General features: G+C 39.3%; 1 long non-coding RNA gene across 1 annotated transcript; it reads left to right on the top strand.

The window, feature by feature from the left end:
- Positions 1–4,407: 4,407 nt before the first annotated feature.
- Positions 4,408–10,021, top strand: LOC115237159. The gene is made up of 2 exons (XR_003884313.1): positions 4,408–5,764; positions 8,138–10,021. It is a non-coding gene; the product is annotated as an uncharacterized LOC115237159 (long non-coding RNA).
- Positions 10,022–17,752: the final 7,731 nt, after the last annotated feature.

The following is a 17,752-nucleotide window of genomic DNA, read 5'->3' as shown; positions in this document are numbered from 1 at the left end:
TGTAAAGGTGTAAAGGAGCGGGGGTGTGCATGTATGTGTGTGTGTGTGTGTGTGTGTGTGTGTGTGTGTGTGTGTATGTGTGTGTGTGTGTGTGTGTGTATGTAGTTATGAGCCGTAGTAGAAATGCGGGCATGCTCCGAATATATGTATATATGTTTCACACACAGGTATAGGGCTTCGATTGAGGCGGCCCGACTGAAACTAGGTGTAGGTTCGAACGACCCGGAAACCGCAACCGATGGATATTACGTAAATGATTATTACGATAATTGTTGCGATGCGATGCAAACGTAGTAATTCACGAGAGTCGCAACGATTGATATATTCCCCGCGGAAGCAACTGATATAAGATTTGTGTAACGATATAAAATAAATAAATATATGATAGAGAAGTGTATGTATGTGTGTGTGTGTGTGTGTGTGTGTGTGTGTGTGTGTGTGTGTGTGTGTGTGTGTGTGTGAATCGATGGAACACGCGAGTTTGTGTGTGTGTGTGTGTGTGTGTGTGTGTGTGTGTGTGTGTGTGTGTGTGTGTGTGTGTGTGTGTGTGTGTGTGTGTGTGTGTGTGTGTGTGTGTGTGTGTGTGTGTGTGTGTGTGTGTGTGTGTGTGTGTGTGTGTGTGTGTGTGTGTGTGTGTGTGTGTGTGTGTGTGTGTGTGTGTGTGTGTGTGTGTGTGTGTGTGTGTGTGTGTGTGTGTGTGTGTGTGTGTGTGTGTGTGTGTGTGTGTGTGTGTGTGTGTGTGTGTGTGTGTGTGTGTGTGTGTGTGTGTGTGTGTGTGTGTGTGTGTGTGTGTGTGTGTGTGTGTGTGTGTGTGTGTGTGTGTGTGTGTGTGTGTGTGTGTGTGTGTGTGTGTGTGTGTGTGTGTGTGTGTGTGTGTGTGTGTGTGTGTGTGTGTGTGTGTGTGTGTGTGTGTGTGTGTGTGTGTGTGATGAGAGAGGGGTGTGTATGTGTGTGTGTGTGTGTGTGTGTGTGTGTGTGTGTGTGTGTGTGTGTGTGTGTGTGTGTGTGTGTGTGTGTGTGAATCGATGGAACACGCGAGTTTATCCGCTCCTCCGTCAGAGAGTCCGTATAGTTGACAGCTTCGTTACACTTCCGGTGCACTTCCGCATAGCATTGCGAGGAGACGCGCGTGCACCTGCGATCGCGAAAACGCATGCGATTCTTGCGTGTCGCACCGCTTATTCAGAACGGAATAAAAATCAATCGTTACTCTGATGCGGATAAAGACGTAACAATTGTACACACAAAGACTATCGTCATCAAGAAAGAAGAGAGAGAGAGAGAGAGAGAGAGAGAGAGAGAGAGAGAGAGAGAGAGAGAGACATTGCAAAGAAATTATATAAAAAGAGGAATAATGGAAGGGGAATGTAAAAACAAATATAACGACGACGCATCTCGATTCTGATCGAAGCGCAAAGTTGCAGAAATATATAAGAGTGGATTGGAATGACGTTTTATGTTCCAAGATAGCTTTTAGAGAGGAAGACGGACGATATATAATAAAAAGTAAAATAAAAAGAGAGGCAGGGATAGGCGACTCCCCCGTGAACCCCTCCGCGTCCCTTCGGCAACATTTTTCCCTGTCCGTCCCCTCGTTCCCTTCTATATCTCCACAAGGAACTGCTCCGACAATGGCACTTTTTTTCCGACGACGATGTCCGAAGGTCGAAACGCGAGACGAGCCGATGTCGAATGGAAGAGCAGCGACAAGGCAAAATGGCGAGCTCTCGCGTTCACGTAACCGAGAGAGAGAGAGAGAGAGAGAGTGAGGGGGGGGGGAGAAGTATTAATTTGTCAATAAATTATCTTTTTCTTAGCACAACGAAATGGCAATAGTTTTTGAATAATAAGCGAATGAAAATGCGCTTGTGGAAGCTAGGGACCTTCGAAAGACAATATTTCCCCTCCAGAGTATTACATTGAATATGACGTCTCTCTTCCGGAAAATCTTGAGAGAACAAACCTTTCGTTTCTCTCTCCTTTTTGCTTCATTATGCATTATTTATCTTACTGAGTTTGCCACTGCATTGCGTCATCTCGTAATCTACTTATCTATAAAAGTGGAACGCGGACCCCTTCGCATCGTGGAAAGTGCGGCTGTTTGAAGTATTAACTTGTCGTTGTTATTCTGAGAACAAGTCGTCTCGAAGCTCGTATTCGTATACACGAACAGTGAGTAACGTCCGTCACTAGGATCGATACCGTGATAATGTCTGGAATTATTGATCAGCATACATTAATGGCTTCTTCTCGCATCGTGAAAATCAAGGATAACGAGGGGGAATCCAGGATACGTGAACTTTTATACAAGAGACACACAATGGTAGTGTTTTGAAAGTGACACGGGGAAAAAAATTAATAAAGAAACTTTTTTTTATTCTTTTACATTTTTCTTTATGTAATTTATAAATTATAAAAATATTCCCTCACGCGCTTCATTAACTTGTTCTATCGAATTCGAACAAAATTAACAAAATAGTGTCACAAACGAAGAACTATTTTGCCGCACACACATATATATTTAATGTAACATATTACAGAGTTATATATTTTTGTTCATATCAGCTGTGCTCGCGCGCGCGCGCCACCGCATTTTGTAAACAAAGCAGTCGGGCTCTCTTTCCAGAATCTCTCTCTCTCTCTCTCTCACATACACATACATAACATTGTATATATGGCATTCTTATACATACACTTATAATCTCTCTCTCTCTTTCTCTCTGAGTGTCTCACGCAATCTATAATTAAAAACAATAAATTATTAAAATTATTAAATTATTAAAAATAATAAATCAATTATCTAATAAATATTTCTTATCTAATATTGATCGCACAGACGACACGTGAGAATTATTTGTCTCCCTCTCCCTCTCCCTCTCTCTATTTAGTATTAGCCATTTTTAATGTTAATTATAATAAAATTATAATAAAATTTCCTGCTAACTGTTAATTTTCTGAAAATAATTAAAAAAACAAGGTAGTATATATTAAAAATGTATAACTTTGTCTTTATTATTTGCTTTCATTATATTGTCTTATAAGACACAATATAATTATTTTATTTTATAATACAGACATAAATCAATAAATTTTCAGAAAATTAACCGTTAGCAGCAACTTTGGTAAATATAGCGAATAGGGGACCCAAACTTACAAAGTACATGCTACATTGTAAAGCAGCGGAAGAGGAGGGGGGGGGGAGGGGGGGGGGGGGGGGGGGGGGGAGGGGGGCAGGAGAATCCTCCCTATACATCGTGCTAAATCTAGCGCGCGCTTTTTCTCGAGTGCTCACAAGGTCGATTAATTACGCTCGTGTCTTTTTGCGGTCGTCTCTCATTATAGAGGTTCTTCTCTCTCCTGCATACACGTTTTGCGCCTTTAACTTGTGTGCGCTATGGAAATGAATAAAAGAAGAAAACTAAAGAGAAGATTCAAAGTTACGACGGAAGTTATATATATATATATACGGCCGCGAGAAGAGACGGCATATAAACAAGATAATCTCCAATGAAGAGAAGCATATTTCTTACAATTAGAGGCGGAGAGTTGCGGAATAAAAAATTACGTTCGTGCTTGCATAACGTTAGTAACGAGATACATCAGCTTTACGACTCGCAATACCAATCACGGTGCGAATTCGCGTTTAAAACAATCGGCGCATTGCTTTTTATGCTTCATGCTTTCAAAAAAAAAATCATTAAGATATACATATAAATTATATATAGATAAAAAATGACAATGTAATATTAATAGGTAAATTTGCGCGCCAAAAAAAGATCTTGATGTAATGTTTCAAGCGTTTCTTTGCAAATTAAATTCCGCAATATTTACACACAAAGGAATCACAAATGCAATTTTTCCATTTAATTTTCTTTTTGTTTTATTCTGTATAAAATAAAACTCTTTTTTTCAAGCTAGTATATAAATATCTCTATAATAATAAAATTATATTTGTATACATATAAATTCGAGGATACTTTATATAACGTTATCAGAGACCAGAGATGATATAAGCTAACATAAGTAATAATACGCAGATGAAAGAATTAGTTTATACATTCATTGTGGATTGAACTCATACACTTTGGAGCGTTTAGAATACTGTTTCGCAAATACGGACCATCTTATTCACAATGGAGCATTATTGTAACTGTCATGATTGAGCACGCAACACATACATACATCTTGCAACATTACACTTATGATAGTTACGACACGCAAAGAAGCGCGCTTGCGCGATGCTTCCTGCGTATACCGGGGATGCCCTACATTTCTTAACTATACCGACCCGTCCACATTACATGTGCTACGATCAATGGTGGGAGAGTTTACGAATGGACGGAAGGAGATCGATGAGAGGAAGAAACGTATCTCTCTATTTGTATTATATATATATATAAATTATTATACACACATACACACACAATATAAAATTATAATATAATAGAGAGCAGTAACAATTTCTCGATATATTCTGAAGTTTTCAAAGCTACTTGGAGACAATGTAATTACAATCGAATTAGATATCATAATTATACGTATGTTACACGTGACTATGAATTATGTACACAAAGATATGATAAGATTTATTATTGAAATTTACAACAGCTAATTATCGATAGAATTCGATTTTCGACTTCGCAAAAAATCAAATCAATTAAAATTAATAAACAACGAGAGAGAAACAGGAACAAGAAAACCTAATATTATTGTAGTTGACTATCATTCATCGTAAAAGTGCAGAGTAAATTGAATTGGAATTAAAAATTAAGATCAATTGTTCTGAAAAGTTTGTCGATGGAATTCGCTGTCACCTTGTATAAGCAGGAAAGTTGCATTCCGCGTTTAGCAAGCGGGCCAAGAACAACACGGCGAAGAGTGACACAGAGCGCGTGTGCAATGACACAGATCCGCGTCTCCGAACCTCTTCCCTTTCTTCAATCTCCTCCTCGTCAATCTCTTTACAAACTAGGCCGGTGCATCTACGCGAGATAGAGGCCGCGTAAATTTGAAGCCCGTGGCTTCCTCAGAATTTTATCTCCACGAATTTTTCAATGATTTTTTCATCCCATTTTGTATTTCAACTCTACATTTTCACATGTAAGAGACTCGCTGCAGATTCGCAATGGTATTTGAATATAGAATATTTTTGAATCCGATTAAAATGAGCTCTTACATTGAAAGAGGCAGTTTGCGCTTCGACAGAACCTCGCTAGCTTACATTTTCAACGAATACAACTACTACAACTCTTAGTTTCGTAGAAGCATTCGAACGGGTTACGTCATCAAGCGTGAGAACCGTCCGTGATCCTTCTAGGACCCCAGAATAGGATCCCTTCCTCCTTACGGCAAGAGGGCCGGCCGATAGAAATCGGCTTCGTGGGTAGGCGGGTGCGAACCGTTCGAGGGGCGAGGGAGGAGCACGCAGAATGGTATTTCCGTTGCGTTGTATCGCTTGTCCATTTGGCAGGCTTCAGGTTTGGCCAGGAGCATGCGCACAACGTGCGTCCACCTACCCGCTCATCTACCTGCCTACTAATCCGTCTGCCTGTTTACCGGTTTGCCTTGATCCCCTGAATAATCAGTAGGTGGGTTGGTAAGTAAGTAGGTACGACTCTCTTACGTAAGCTTATACCGCCGCATATATGCCTGATCAGCAAGAATGAAAGACGAACAGAGAGAGAAAGAGAGAGAGAGAGAAATAGGAAGACATAGCAAGAGGACGAATGAGAATGAGTTTCTCAACGATCACTTTATAATCCAGGTATTAGTGCGATTAAAAATAATTTCCAAGGATATTTTCTCTCGAAGTAATATAAGAGATATTTTTACGGCAGTATAACATGCGTCTAAATAATTGTTAGCATCGATAAAAGATAAATTTATTTTCGGATGTTTTCGATAATAGCTGATATAAATCGAGCCAATCCACGTGTTAGATATCTTCAAATATATGTATATACCTATGTATTGGAATCCTATATTCCTAATGTGCAAAATTTATCTTTGTTTTTTTTTTATTCTTCATAAAAATTTTTTTTCACTATATAATTTTATCGCGCGTCTTTGCTACTTTTATGACAATAAATCATTTGTAAAGATTGAAAATTTGCTTCAACGTGTGTTAATCTCGCGTGTGTTAAGCCATTTTCTTCCTTTACATACGCATTTTCCGTATGCGACACCGTATGAAGAACCAGGATGTGGAAGAGACTTAATCGTTTCCACGTACGACAATCGGTAATTTTCCTACATCATACGCCACATGAATCGGCTCGCTCGCGTGTTCGTGATTTCCATGAAAAGAGAGAGAAAGAGAGAGAGAGAGAGAGAGCGAAACGTGAACGGCGGTGGCGGCGATATGCTTTTTCCCGCAGGAGCGAAGCTCGTTGTCCTTGAGATGTTCTCGGTTCTTCTCGTAGGCAGAAAGATCCGTTTCGCAGGGCGTGGTCTAGCGATGACCTCACGGCGGCCATCTTCGGTTGAGGAATCGTTTGGGAATGGTAGTAGGCAAGGATGAAATCCGGAGTGGGCTTTTCGGCGAAAAAGATGGATGTGAATACCGGTAAGTCCATTCGTGGGATGGAAATCGTTGAAAGACGGGATGCCATCTCCTCCGTCCTCGTAGGTTTTCACCGAGAATATCGGAAGACTCGATCTCTCCTCTCTTCTTCTCATCAAAAAAAAAAAGATACCTGAGATATACATACATCATAAATTATCAATAGTTATCCGCTCGTACAGTTCTTTCCCGTCAAAAGATAAAAAAACAAAGGAAATTCAGCGTAATTAGAGTCTGCTTCTTTTTTATCTTTCACGAGCGAAGAAAAATGTCGACGTAATATTGGCATTGACGAGCGCGAGGTTGCCGATGACTCGTCACGACTATGTTCGAAGACTGCCTAATAATTGACATGGCCGTCGATTACGTAACATACTCTAGTCTATGCATGTATACATATACGCGCGCGCTCTTATAGATTCTTTCTCTCTCCACACACACGCATACCTATATGTGTACATATATTCATACATCTTAGCGATAAGCGTGTCCAGTGCAAATCCAGGCAAATCGTTTATTACTCTAATCATTCAAGCTTAATTTTTTCCACCCATCTTACGTTCCATGATTTACAATACCTTTGCGCGCAATCGATATTTATCGTCAGTATTCCGACATATTAAATTACGGATTAAAACGGCTTTGTAATTTATTATCTATTCGAAGTAATATACATATATTAGATAGATGACAGAGAGAGAAAGAGAGAGAGAGAGAGAAAGAGAGGGAAAAAAGAGAAACGTGAGTATAGACCTTATATGTACTCTTTAAGAAAAGGTGCGCTGACTTCAGCTCAAGAAATAACCGCGCTGACTTCAGCGCTAGAGTTTCGTTCATAAACGACGCGTGCTTTCATTCGTCTTCGTTTCTTCAAGGCCTAGCTGCCCCCTTTCCTGATTCCCTTCTCCTCTACATCCCTTCCGCTCGGCAGATTCACTGCGACCGTGCTTATATCACGGAGATTCTGTCTCGTTTTATTATGTTTGCCATCGTTTTCTCTCTCTCTCTCTCTCTCGTCGCTTCCCCTTGCATCCTTTGTATATCCCCTCCTCCCTTCCTTCCTTCTATTCACTCCATCACCGTTCGTCTTTGCTCTTCTCTAGCATCATACGCCTGGCTCCACCCCCTCCTTTTTGCAATGATCCACGGTCTTTACCGCTGTCTCTTTGCCCCACGAGCCAACCGTTTCGCAATGATGTCATCTGCGCCATTGGCGTCGATCTCGCAGTATTTTCAAGAGGCTTTAATGACAGAATTAGAATCCGTAGTACAAACTTTAATAATTATCGATCTCTGATAGATTGTATTTTTCAATGGTATTAAATAAAAAAATTATATAATGTGTATAGAAAATAAAGCGTTGTATTTTATTGTATATTAGTATTTAAAGAGATGATTTTAAGATAATCACTATAAAAAAAAGGAAAGCGGTAAATGTTGCTGCAAAATACATAATTGAGATTAGCAAAATACACATATAATTTCGTGCTTAATTTTTTCATTTGTCGTCACGGCTATATGAAAACGTGATTCGTCTACTTTTTCGCGAAACTAAAGTATCTTTTTAAAATCCAGGTACGGCACATGATGCGGCAAGACGATGCGATATCGAGGCCAACGAGTAAAATTAGATAGCGAGGATGGAATCCGAGCGCCGGTATGCGAAATGGAAACGGAAACGGCTTCGGTCGCTTATACGAAAGATGGCCGCAATGCGATGCCGCGCAAGAAAATGGCGCTTTAGCATCCGTAAATGGTCGGTTGCGCATATCTCACGCTCCCTCGCGTGACAGAGCGAAATATTATAGCACGCGCTATATTTTTTTTTTCCTCTTTTATCGTCAAACAAATTAAAATCGGAATATAAATTCAAAATTCGTTGATATCCAAGGAATTTTATTCAACTTTTCCCTCATTAACGCGCGAATAGACACAATGCGGCCGACATGAGATTTCATAACGAGTTGTTAGATTATCGAAACTACAATCTGTCGATAATCCTTGCGCGCGAGTAAAAACGAAGCAGCACAAGGCAAACCGGTTCCATTTTTCTCTCCTCCGCGAAAGACACATGTACATACGCCTCACTCCTCTTCCGGCTATTTTTTCCTCGATAGCCATATTCCAAATTCTATCTCACCCGTTAAATTCTGCCAGATCAGCCATTTACGTTACGACACGCGCGTAAAAACGAAACGATAAAAGCTTCTTTGTGACTAACTTTCGAACAGATTTCGTCAATTATGTATTACGAGTAAATGGAGTTTAACCACATATACCCGTACATACAAATGGACACACGATTGCGTTGCATAACATATATTTAAATACTGGCCAAGGCATTACCACAAATACTATTTGCTTGAACGTAAAGCAACATGCGTGTGCGCGCGTGTGTAGTTGGCTATACACTGAGTTTTCCACAAATAACTTAAAAAGTATACTCCAGAAAATATTCAAGAAAAAGAAACGGTAAGGATATATGAACGATATTATTATATTTATTGTTTTATAATATTTATTAATTTCTTATTGATTTATAACGAAATGTCGTTCTTGATTACATTGTTGAGCAATTTAGAAAGTATTTATAGTTGTTACGATATATCTTATATATCGTCTATAATTGCTTATTTAGAAAGTGCGTTTAAAAATTTTTATAGCGACGCAGATAAACTTATATGATGATTTATGTTTAAATAATTGTCATCTGTTCTCGTGTGATTAACCATATCTAGCATTACTCATTACCGATTACTCATTATCAATCGTAAAATTATACTAAAAACAATGTATGAACAGGCTCGCAATATTAGTTAGTTAGTCGATGCTATAACTAAGATTTTATACATTATCGATTCTAAGTCTTGGCCTTATAGGTACGAAAAAAAAGATTAGCATGCCTTGTGTGAAAATACCAAGTTATAAATAAATATACGAGTTGCGGGCAATTAATATACATGCATGGATACAAATATTTTCGAATTAAATAAAAAAAATGTCTAATGAAATCACAGATTTTATTAAGAATGTAATTATGCAGAGCCGACTTTTGCAGTTTGTTTAAGTTATGAAATCTATTTAGTTTATAACATACAAAAAATAATAATTATATCAAAAAGAATATATAAAATTTTTATTTTTTTATATAATTTTTCTTGTGTGAAGTACAGATGAAGTACACATTATATGGAATACAATAATGATTATAAAAATAGAATAAATATGGTAGTATAACTTTTAAAACGTGCCCTAATTATAAATGAAGAGAGAATTACGCGAGCTTAAATAATGAAGAAAACAAATTTAACTTATAAATTAAATTAAGTATTCATTAAACTTATAAATACACCATGCATGTATTAAGAACGTAAAACAGGTAGCAAAAGAAAGGAAAATACTGATAATTCTTTTCAAGATTTCTTAATCACCGCGCGTAGCAATAAAAAAAAAAAAAAATGACATGCGGAGGCACGGAAAGATACGTGTCATAGAAAACGTCATGTCGATCCGGTTCGTTCTACGGCTGGTCGGGAAAAAAGAATTCGCGACGGCCGCGCGGTATTTGCTGAGAGTTACGAAAGTAAGCAGCTTTAGAAAGTATAGTGCGCGACAAGAGAGGTGAACGGCGGTTTAAGAGTCCGGCATCTCTAGCGCAATTACCGGGCCCAGCGGCGTATTTGGGCAACGCTGGAAATATAGGCATGTAGACAAGAATTTAAGTCACGTTTAATTTCAAACTTTTACCCGTTTGATATTCTCACATAATATCAAGACTTTACGACTTTAAGACTTTAATAATCAAGGATAATCAAGAGAAAAAAATTTCTGCTTGAAAAAAATTATGGTCATTTAAAATTAAAAAGTCATTATAATTAATATATGGAAAGAAAGAGATAGAAACAATAATAATGTGCAAGTATGTTATTATTGTTTCAAATTATTCCCCACGTGCATATATTTTGACAATCACATTGCAAGAAATAAATTTCGTAAATCCATGGATGAACAATATATCGTATAGTCGTATTAATTCTGGAACATTTTATATATGAATATAATAAAAGTTTCGCGCGCACATGCAAGCATCGAAATGGATCGTGTGCTCGCGTTAATTTAAATGTTAAAGAATTGAAGGATTCATGACGCGAGAATCACGATTCACATCAAATCGAAAGAGGAAGTATGTCGCCAAGAGAAGTCGGGAGAATCCATTGAAGTATGGCCGGTGCTCGCTCAGTGTTTTCCATGTTCCCAGAGCCTCTTAATATTATCTGTACAGCTGGGGGAACACGACTTCCACTGATGAGCCCATGCTATAATGTTGAATCGCGAATCCGAAAATTTGCGAAATTGCGGAGTCTGAGATTATGCCGGGATTAAGGAATTGGACAAGGATCAAAAACTCCAAAAGTGGAAAATAAGAGATACATGTTCGTAAATAAAGTTAATAACGAAGGCGAGAATTCAAAATCGTTTTAAAAATTAATGGTATGAAGAATTCAAGGATATGTTATATCGCGATGTATATTACATATTTAAGGACACAAGTAGATTATATGTACAGTAATATTAAGATCATGGAATAACTCATATGATCTTTTTTTGTATATAATCTATAAATTCAAAATCTCTAGAAGAGATTGTGAAAAGTGTACGAAATTTAGAAAATACTGGAAAGTCCACGATTCCTAAAATCCATGGATTATAAAAAACAACGGTATCTGAAATTAGGTTTTAATATGAAAGATCCCTGAATATCTCAAAAATTAAATACGTGAATCTCAAAGCCTTAATAAATCTTAAACGTAGTTAATGCACACGAATAATCGAGAACTATTTATTTACTCTCGAATTTCACGGAAATTCGACGATCTTGTATTCTTACCGCCGTTGTTTGCCATCTTTTCTTTCTCGACATAAAAAGATAGAAACGACAGCGAGGAGGATATTTAGGGGATCTTGATCCGGCTTTACCGCGCACATCCCAAAGAACGGCGGAAGCATTATTCTCAAGCGGAAAACGGGTGTTGAGTCGCGCTTTGTCGCAGGGCCGATAGGAGAGAGAAAAAGACTGACTGTCGTTTTGCATATAAGCCAAGCCAGTTTCTCACCCCCACTGACCCAGCGACCGAGAGACAGAGAGAGAGAGAGAGAGAAAGAGAGAGCCTGCGCTATTGTCGCGTAAGACGAGAGTGGCGGCTCTGGGGTGGTCCTTCCCGTCTCCGTTGCTTCCTGCTGCGCTCTCCGGTGCGTACCCGTCGTCGTCGGCCGTCGTAACAAACGTTAGATCACACACTGACTCGGTGAGCGAAGCCCGAGCCACGGAACAATCACGTGACAACGACGGTTGCGTCATACAGTTCGGCCCCTCTCGCTAAGCTTGCTCGAGCGGACCAACGAGTGAGAGAGGGCCGCCATCTTTCGCTGAATGAGTGAGAATATGCGAAAATGGAGAGAGAGAGAGAGAGAGAGAGAGAGAGAGAGAGAGAGAGAGAAAGGAAAAGAGAAAGAGAGAGATCGCGACACACGGCAGCATGGATCACCGATATTTTCTTTCATTTTTCTTGGTCTCTCTGTTATTCGTTGTTCTTTTTTTTGTCGTAAATATAGAAAATCGAGAATTATTGAAATTGAGACCCCGGCAAAATTCCGAATATATAATATAGTGGGTTAGTGAATCTTAATAAATGAATCATAGAAATGCGTATTAAAAGTTCATGGAATTTAAGCGATTTGCAAGACTAGAGAGATTTACGAAAAGTACGAAATTTAAAGCTTAAAAAAAGCGAGATTAAAACTTGAATAAAACGGTAATAACGGGAATAACGAAGGAGATATAACGATTCGTCATTAATAATTTGCATTTTCATCTTTCTCGCGACACAAGAATTCTACCAGGCGAAATGCGCACAAATATTGATTACGAAAATTTAAAATTTCAATCTCCACTCACACTACACAGGTTGTGATGATCGTCGGATGCATTCGATCGTACTAGGCGTGCGCGAGAGATACATAGAGAAAAAGAAAGAGAGAACGAGAGTCCAAAGACTGCGATAAATAGGTTAGACGGTCGCGGTCAATAGGTCGCGTACTTTTTTAAAATCCTGCTTTCATAGAAAGAGAGAGGGAAGAAGAGAGAGGGGGGGGGGAAGTGCGATGAGATCACTTTTCGATTACCGTCTGTTTCGCTGTATCTATCTCTCTAGAGGCAAAAATGATAAGAAAAGAAAAGACTCTCCTTTTCTTTTCTTATAATTTCTGTCTTTAGAGAGACATTTTTTTTTCGACGACACCTATGCTCGTCACGATACTCACACACAGGAAAAGAATTGAATCTGAAGAAATCGGTCGCGTGATCAGCACGATTCCGAGATCGAGACACGAAAATTCCGCTTCCGGTCACGCAGAATTCAATTGGCAATATTCCTCGCACAGACGCCGCCTTTCCGTTGATTTCTCTTCTTTTTAAATTACTCGCGTCTTTGGGACGCAGTACCACTTTTTCGGCTTCCCATTCCTTCTTTTACTTTTACTTAGATTTTTTTTTTTTTAATGAAATTGGAGTTGGTTCTCGTCGTGTGTGAGAAAATTTGATTATAACAGTACTCGATCTCTACAAATCTTGCTTACGATTAGAATGAAATGATAGATCATTCTAATCGTATACGTGCCCCGAGTTAACCTCGATAGATACCTTGAATAAATTCGATTTGCCTTCCTGGATCCTTCCATCAAAAGAGAATCTAGAGAATTCGTACCAATATCCGCGCAAGTTCTTTCTTCAGAAGAATTCAGATTCTAGAGGATATTCAAAAGAAAAACTGTAGATACTCTCTTCTGCCGATACTTCCTCGTCGCGAGAGAAGGTGATAGGCGGATCGACCGGGGTAGCACGCGACGGGCTTACCCGAGAGCGTTACATGGCGGACGAAACTAGTTTTAACGGACCGACGGAGAGAGAGCGGCGCGAAAACACAACCGTATCCGAGAGCGAGCTGCGACGAACGAGGGATGCGCTGAGACGCTTAGCCCGTACAGCACTTTCATCCTCCTCCCCACCAATCTCGCGGCATCGACAGGGCCACATCCGGCGATGACGATATGGCGCGCACTCGCGGGAGCACGGTCGCTCATCGCCATTGGTCGAGCGCCGTTGCTACTCGGGTCGCGATTGGCCGACACATGCACACACACAATCCGCGCGCCCGTAATGTCGCACACTTGGCGGCTCGCCCGCCTTCCCCCTCCCTCCCTCTCTCTCTCCCTCTCTCTTTTTCTTTCCCTTTTCCCTCTCTATTCGAACACGCCGTCGATGTCGCGCGCGCGCGCGCGCGCGCAATATCCTTTCTACCGTCTGGACGGCCTGTGCACGGGACGCCGTATATCGTAACGTTACGCGTGAAGATTCACTCTCGTCGGCGCGGTTCTATGACGACAACCGAACAGGAACTGCCAGCCGCACGCGCGAGAACCCGCTACTTATGCCCTGAGTGGGAAGAAACGGCGGAATCGAGCCGTGCGGTTTGTCTTTGGACCCGCAACTGCCGCGGGTCCAAAGAACCAATCGACGTGGCGCAGTTCGAGCTCGCAGATTGATTTGGCTGTATAAAGGATTTATATGTATCGCACCATTGCAATTTTAGATGATGCATTGTACGCAATTGTGTACGGAACTTTAAAGATAAATATACGCGCAATTCTTCAGCGCTCTTTGATAATAAAATATATGCGAAATTTATAATTCTCACAGTATATATGTGTTTATTGATGAAATATATCATAAACACAAAAGTTCCAGAGTTCAATATTGATGTTTTTCTGTTCAAATTCTCGTGATCGTGTGTGTCGCCATTTTCTTCAGAGCTGTATATTTCAAGTGGAAAAAATTTCCATGTGCCCCATTATATTCCCTTTCTATTTTCAAAATTACATATACGTCTTTCTTCAGATGAATTTATTAAAATTTATTAAAATTTATCCCGACATTAAACTGTTACTATAGCGGAAAGCAAGAAAAAAAGGTTCACGCCTACGAAATAATTCATAATTCATTTTTACAAATATGCTGTATTTTTTCACCTATACTCGAAACGAAAAAAAGATTTGGAAATTATTTCGGTGCAATTGTTGTTCTATTTTTTCTTTCCATGTTTCAAGTATTCTCGGTTCGCTGCAAAACGCTTGCTCTATCATTTACGGCGAAGGCGGCGGCCGAACCTTTGACCTATTTTTCTATCGATCTCGCCTGGTTTTGCATCTAGGGCGTCTCGACAGCCCCGGCCCCGGTCGTCGAGATTTCCGCCACTCCCCGACACGGAGGTCCTCGCGCTAACCTAGCATTCTGTTGTACACTCATGCTCTTAAGATATTTACATTTTACAAGACCGGTCAAAATAAAAAAATGATATACGTAGTACTTATCCATGAGAAAATTAACGAAAGAGATTTTTGCGATGATGAGATTCACCCGAAAATCGAAACAAATAATTAATATATCGATTAAGAAAATTGTTACGCATTTATAATATTCCATTCGAAATTACTTTTTAAAAAAGAACTGAACTGATTAGCTACGTCGAAAGTTAATAAATCTAATATATTTCGAGATTCACACACACATGAATTTGACATTGTGCGTACACATACACAAAACACTTATTTAGCCTTTCAAAATATAAAATTAATAACTAATTTATGAGTTAAAGTAAAGATTTGCTCTGTAAAATTAAAATTTTTATTTTCATAAAATTTTGTGTAGTCATAAAATTTTTATGATACAATCTATACTATAAAAAACTTAATTCGATATCAAATAATATTTACGATTTTGAGATTAAATTATATTCTACGGAGTAAATCTTTATTTTAACTCACAAATTAATTATTGTATAATTTTATATTTATTAACTTTTGAGCTAGTCCGACCAGTTTGTCTTTAAAGTATCAAAATTGGCTACATAAGTTGTCACAGACATAATCGACGACACATGCGCAGTATCGAAATGGCAGAATATATTAAAAATATTTAGATATCGTGAGTATTACTACCTATGACGTATTACTATGGATCGCATCACACAGAATATGCTTGGTCTTCGGCGATCAGCCGCGTTCCTCGACAATCTGCGTTTTGTCGAGGAGAGACGAACACTTCATTATCATCGCGTTACATAACGTTCGGTGATCGTCGAGCATTGTAATTGGCGACGATTAAACGAAGACGGCGTAAATTGAAAGCATCGCTCATTCTTACATCAAACGAAGCAGAACTTGTTAAAGAACCTGTTAAAGAAACTCCCTCATTTAATTATTTTTACAACAGAACCTCTATTAAATATAGATAAATGCGTAAATAATATGTGTACATAAAAATATTTTTTAAATATAATAAAATATAGATACTTTTCTTCTTTTAAGTACATTCTCGAAATACAGGATATAGTTTCGCGCATTTTGCAAAAAAGAAGAAAAGAATTTTACATTTGAACGCGCGAATACTTGCGGGTTAACAGCCGAATATTAAGCATAACGATTTACTAGCGGAATGATTGAGAGAATTAGGCGGTTTGGTGGCGCAGTAGCGCTCACAATCAGTCGATTAACCAGCGTGGCATAACGCGCCGCGGAACAAGGCCGAAAGGAGAGAGAGAGAGAGAGAGAGAAAGAGAGAGTGGGTCGTTGTTCTTTTTTTTGTCGTAAATATAGAAAATCGAGAATTATTGAAATTGAGACCCCGGCAAAATTCCGAATATATAATATAGTGGGTTAGTGAATCTTAATAAATGAATCATAGAAATGCGTATTAAAAGTTCATGGAATTTAAGCGATTTGCAAGACTAGAGAGATTTACGAAAAGTACGAAATTTAAAGCTTAAAAAAAGCGAGATTAAAACTTGAATAAAACGGTAATAACGGGAATAACGAAGGAGATATAACGATTCGTCATTAATAATTTGCATTTTCATCTTTCTCGCGACACAAGAATTCTACCAGGCGAAATGCGCACAAATATTGATTACGAAAATTTAAAATTTCAATCTCCACTCACACTACACAGGTTGTGATGATCGTCGGATGCATTCGATCGTACTAGGCGTGCGCGAGAGATACATAGAGAAAAAGAAAGAGAGAACGAGAGTCCAAAGACTGCGATAAATAGGTTAGACGGTCGCGGTCAATAGGTCGCGTACTTTTTTAAAATCCTGCTTTCATAGAAAGAGAGAGGGAAGAAGAGAGAGGGGGGGGGGAAGTGCGATGAGATCACTTTTCGATTACCGTCTGTTTCGCTGTATCTATCTCTCTAGAGGCAAAAATGATAAGAAAAGAAAAGACTCTCCTTTTCTTTTCTTATAATTTCTGTCTTTAGAGAGACATTTTTTTTTCGACGACACCTATGCTCGTCACGATACTCACACACAGGAAAAGAATTGAATCTGAAGAAATCGGTCGCGTGATCAGCACGATTCCGAGATCGAGACACGAAAATTCCGCTTCCGGTCACGCAGAATTCAATTGGCAATATTCCTCGCACAGACGCCGCCTTTCCGTTGATTTCTCTTCTTTTTAAATTACTCGCGTCTTTGGGACGCAGTACCACTTTTTCGGCTTCCCATTCCTTCTTTTACTTTTACTTAGATTTTTTTTTTTTAATGAAATTGGAGTTGGTTCTCGTCGTGTGTGAGAAAATTTGATTATAACAGTACTCGATCTCTACAAATCTTGCTTACGATTAGAATGAAATGATAGATCATTCTAATCGTATACGTGCCCCGAGTTAACCTCGATAGATACCTTGAATAAATTCGATTTGCCTTCCTGGATCCTTCCATCAAAAGAGAATCTAGAGAATTCGTACCAATATCCGCGCAAGTTCTTTCTTCAGAAGAATTCAGATTCTAGAGGATATTCAAAAGAAAAACTGTAGATACTCTCTTCTGCCGATACTTCCTCGTCGCGAGAGAAGGTGATAGGCGGATCGACCGGGGTAGCACGCGACGGGCTTACCCGAGAGCGTTACATGGCGGACGAAACTAGTTTTAACGGACCGACGGAGAGAGAGCGGCGCGAAAACACAACCGTATCCGAGAGCGAGCTGCGACGAACGAGGGATGCGCTGAGACGCTTAGCCCGTACAGCACTTTCATCCTCCTCCCCACCAATCTCGCGGCATCGACAGGGCCACAT

The sequence above is a fragment of the Formica exsecta genome, unplaced genomic scaffold (genome assembly GCF_003651465.1).
Source record: "Formica exsecta isolate Colony F162 unplaced genomic scaffold, ASM365146v1 scaffold28, whole genome shotgun sequence".
In the NCBI taxonomy this organism is placed as follows: domain Eukaryota; kingdom Metazoa; phylum Arthropoda; class Insecta; order Hymenoptera; family Formicidae; genus Formica; species Formica exsecta.
This window is presented reverse-complemented; position numbering and strand designations above follow the sequence as displayed.